The following is a 4917-nucleotide window of genomic DNA, read 5'->3' as shown; positions in this document are numbered from 1 at the left end:
CTCTCTTTAATATCTCTTCTCTTTCTCCCTCTCTTTTGTGTTCTTCAACAGTAACTCGCGGGTTCCTCTCGCCTCGCCCAAATCCCCAGACGGCGCCGGAGAAAAAGGGACTAACATCTGTTTACCTGCATATTTATATCTTCAAAAAAAAAACAAGAGGTAGAAACGGAGGACAAAAAGCGTCTCGGAGGATGTGGAATTAGAAAGAACAAGCTGCGATCCGCCGGCGTGGCATCAACTCACCTGCACCTTCGGATTAACGAGCAGGGTCATGTCCCAGTTGCCATGCGCATCGCCACGCTGACCTGCCTCCCCGGCCCCTCCCCCCTCCTCTTTCTATTGGCCCAGCTGCTACTGCGGCTCCTCCTCCCCGGGCCGGAGTCGGTGGGAGCCGCGTCCTCCTGCCCCTACCTCTGCACCTGCTCCAACCAGGCCAGCCGAGTCATCTGCACCAGGCAAAACCTGGAGGAGGTGCCGGAGAGCATCTCAGTGAACACACGGTACCTCAACCTGCAGGAGAACTCCATACAGGTAAACCCCGCCCCCAGCGTTAATAGCCAAGTAGCCTTTAGCTGGTTGGTGATGCGTTCAGGTGTATTTTGGTCCAGATTCTGCCCGAGGACGTTCCTCGGGTAGCGTCGGGTCCCGGTTCTAGCCGAGGACGTTCCTCAGGCTCACAGGAACATTTCTATTCCCACTGACCTGCGGGACCATGTCCTGAAACGAAGGCGGGCATATTTCCATGACACCGTGACATTTAACCGCAGACCATCGACACAAAGCAGATGAATCTCCACATCTCCAAACAGCGTCGGGCTGATTTGGCTCTTTGCGGGCAGCATTGGAAGTAATTGGATCCCTCCTGATGTTGCTGACGGTGCTTTTGCTCTTTTTGTGATTTTTTAAAATCCATTCCCATTATATTTTATCTTCTGTAATGAAAAGCAAAGAGTAGCCCGAGCGTTGCTAAAACGGTCCGGTGCGTCTCTTATCGTGTCAAACTGCTCGACGGGGCGGCGCCGCCACGGCTCCTGCTCCTCGGAGGAAGCGTCCCATTGGGCGGCGTGCGGCGGAGCAGAAGTGGGACGCCGCGCCGCAGGATTTAGAAAAGAAATAAAAACAATATTAATTCAGTGTTTTTCAGTCGGATTCGGTTTGTCCTGCAGCGGCGCTCGAAATGATTATAAATCTAAAAATGCTTCGACACCTGAAGGCATCCTAGATTCTCTTTTCCCTTCACTGAGTACCCCCCCCCCCCCCCTGCCTCCTCCTCCACTCCTGCTCTAAATACAGAGGAGGCGACGGCCGGCCTCCAGCGTGTTTCGCAGATGCATCTCAAACAATCAGAGATTTAAGTCGCTTCTGTTAGCGGCTAACCGGCTAACGCTACGACTCTGACATCCGAAATCGGACCGGCCGGAATAAAAACGTGTCGCTTTCTGTTCCCGCAGGTCATCAAGTCGGACACGTTCAAGCACTTGAGGCACCTGGAGATCCTGCAGCTTTCCAAGAATCAGATCCGTCAGATTGAAGTCGGCGCTTTCAATGGCCTCCCCAACCTCAACACGCTGGAGCTCTTCGACAACCGCCTCACGCTGGTGCCGTCGCACGCCTTCGAGTACCTCAGCAAGCTGCGCGAGCTCTGGCTGCGCAACAACCCCATCGAGACTCTGCCGGGCTACGCCTTCCACCGGGTGCCCTCGCTGCGCCGCCTGGACCTGGGGGAGCTCAAGAAATTGGATTTCATCTCGGACGCGGCTTTTGTCGGACTCGTTAATCTGCGGTACCTGAACCTCGGCATGTGCGGCCTCAAAGGACATTCCCAAACTGACGGCCCTCTTGCGTCTGGAGGAACTGGAGCTGTCGGAAACCGGCTGGAGATCATCCGACCCGGCTCCTTCCAGGGCCTGGTGTCGCTCCGGAAGCTGTGGCTGATGCACTCGCAGGTGTCCGTCATCGAGCGCAACGCCTTCGATGACCTGAAGAGCCTGGAGGAACTCAACCTGTCCCACAACTCGCTGCACTCCTTGCCCCACGACCTCTTCACGCCGCTGCACCAGCTGGAGCGGGTCCACCTCAACCACAACCCCTGGGTCTGCAACTGCGACGTGCTGTGGCTGAGCTGGTGGCTGAAGGAGACGGTGCCCAGCAACACCACCTGCTGCGCCCGCTGCCACGCCCCGCCGTTCTTAAAGGGCAAGTACATCGGCGAGCTGGACCAGAGCCACTTCACCTGCTATGCGCCCGTGATCGTGGAGCCGCCCACGGACCTGAACGTCACCGAGGGCATGGCGGCCGAGCTCAAGTGTCGCACAAGCACCTCCACGACGTCCGTCAACTGGATCACCCCGAACGGCACCTTGATGACCCACGGCTCTTACAAGGTGAGGATATCCGTCCTGCACGACGGCACGCTCAACTTCACCAACGTCACCCTGCGGGACACGGGCCAGTACACCTGCATGGTCACCAACGCCGCCGGCAACACCACGGCGACGGCCGTCCTCAATGTCACCGCTGCCGACGCCAGCGTCAACTACACCTACTTCACCACGGTCACCGTGGAAACGGTGGACACCCAAGGAGAGGAGGAGTCTGCGCTGGTGGCCACCAATCAGACCTTCATCCGCGTTCACCCGAGCCCGACGCCCCTCGGGCCGCCTGCGGCCGGGAGGCTTCCCGACCACCGAGTCCTCTCTGTCGGCCGGTTGGCCCTCGTCCTCTCCTCGGGCGACCCGGCCCACCTTCATCGTGCCCATCACCGAGCCGGGCTTCTCGGGCCTGGACGACGTGATGAAGACCACTAAGATCATCATCGGCTGCTTCGTAGCCATCACCTTCATGGCGGCGGTGATGCTGGTGGTGTTTTACAAGCTGAGGAAGCAGCACCAGCTGCACAAGCATCACGGTCCAGCCCGCGCCATCGAGATCATCAACGTGGAGGACGAGCTGGGGGCGGGAGCCGGCGGGCGGGGCAGCGGAATCTCAGGTGGCTCCACCATGACGCAGGGTGGAAGCAGCGGGATCGGAGGGGGGCAGAGCCTCAGGCTGCACCACCCCGGAGGTCGTCAACCTCCCGAACCTGGCCCGGACGGAGCACCTCAACCACTACTACAAGACCACCACTTCAACAACAACATGATGAGCCTGGGCATGGGTTCGTGTCCCGGCGGGGGCCTCAACAACAACAACAACCCCTCGCCCTGCACTCTCTCGCAGAACACGTCCATATCCTGCTCCCAGGTTCCGACCTCCAGCTGCGGCGGGACGCCCGCCGGGGGCACCCTGCCCCATTTGGGCCTCCACAGTTCTCTGAAAGGCCTGATGGGCAAAAGCCACAACGAGCCCCTGCTGTTCAAGAGCGGCTCCAAGGAAAACGTGCAGGAGACTCAGATCTGAGCGACAGCGAGAGCGGAAACAGGAGGTGAGGAAGACGAGATGCTGGACAGAGACGGCGAGACGGACTGTGTACGAGACTCATTGTAGCCTGATGTCCTCAGAAAAGGTTCTATTTCACACTGTCGCTGCTTTGTGTCGTCGGTCTGTCGACAGAGGAGCAGGTCGGAAGACCGAGAGGAGCCAGCAGCGCGCCCAAAGGCGAGGGTCGAGCCTCCTTCTTGCCATTTGCGTCCACAATCACAGTGGGAAGCTACGAAGGGTCCCGCGTCCAACGGGCCTCGAGGCTTTCCACGGATTGCTCCGCATATTTCCAGACACGTTCGGTGTATATATTTAGAGGGAGACATCAGACGAGACGCTAGATAGCAAACAAAGGTTTGGGTGGGCGGTGCGGTCCCAGGTGTCCAGGAAGCACTTACACAAAACAAAGGCATTTAATGAGAGCGGCGCGCCGACCGCGTCCGGATCCGACGCGGATCGGAACCGTTCCGGGAGGAACCGGGAGACAAAGCGAAGGGGAACGTTCTTTCCAGAGTTTTCACTTTTACACCTTCACTGGTCCGTCGGAGCGGAGACGCATCACAGCATCGAGGACGAGAGATGTACAGTATATATATAAAAAAAAGGATTGGAAGTACATATTATATATACCGTAAATATATTTTCATTCAAAGAAATAAATTATAAAGAACCTTTATCGCGCTTCTGACTGAAAACGACGTCTGAAGAATACACATGTGAAACGGCTCGTCCCACCCGGAACAGGACGGCCGCTCCCGCTGTCCCGGAGAGAACCGGAAAACCCGGAAAAGTGTTGGACTCAATTTATTTTGGTCGGGACATTTTTTTTTTTTTTTGTAGCCACACGAAGTGTTTCCGTCTCCTGTCGCACGGCGCGTCAACGGAGTCGCCGGAAACGGGAAGAACTCATCGTGGTTCGGTATCGAGCAGCGCGTATCAATAATAATGATCGGGATGGTCGTAGTGATGACAGGATTATCGGCCGGGTGAATAAATCGTTAAGTAGTATTTTACAGCGCGTAGGAAAACGAATCCCGTTTGGTCTCAGTGGGAACGCCGACGCGCCGGATCTGGTTCTTGTCTTTATTGCCATTCGTAAAGCGATTATTATTTTTACTACTTGTGCCTACAAATAGCGGAGAAGTTCATCTTTTCATTTGTGTGTGAAGTTGTTTTCTGGCTTATCCTGTTGGACTGATGAACGGAGGCGGGACAGGAAATAGAGGAGGTGGAAATGGCTTCCTCGTTGGGGGGCCCGACGGGCCCGTCCGCCAGCCTCGCGTCACGGACAGGACACGGCCGCGAGGACGACTGCTCCTCTTGCAGGGGGGGGGGGGATTATTTCACAAGTGTATCTCAGTGTTATCGTGTGTGAGCGGATTTAATGGCAGCAGGAAGCGAAGCGGGACGTCTGGCGCGGGGAGCGTTTTTTAAAGGTAAGCCAAGCTCGTTCAGCAGGGGAAGGGTTAAACACGGGGCATATAGTCATGGGGGGGG

General features: G+C 56.8%; 1 pseudogene; it reads left to right on the top strand.

Annotated features, from left to right (window-relative positions):
- Positions 1-285: 285 nt before the first annotated feature.
- On the top strand, positions 286-3399 carry LOC137905762 (leucine-rich repeat-containing protein 4B-like; annotated as a pseudogene).
- Positions 3400-4917: the final 1518 nt, after the last annotated feature.

This window comes from Brachionichthys hirsutus, chromosome 16 (assembly GCF_040956055.1).
Source record: "Brachionichthys hirsutus isolate HB-005 chromosome 16, CSIRO-AGI_Bhir_v1, whole genome shotgun sequence".
NCBI classification, from domain to species: Eukaryota; Metazoa; Chordata; class Actinopteri; order Lophiiformes; family Brachionichthyidae; genus Brachionichthys; species Brachionichthys hirsutus.
This window is presented reverse-complemented; position numbering and strand designations above follow the sequence as displayed.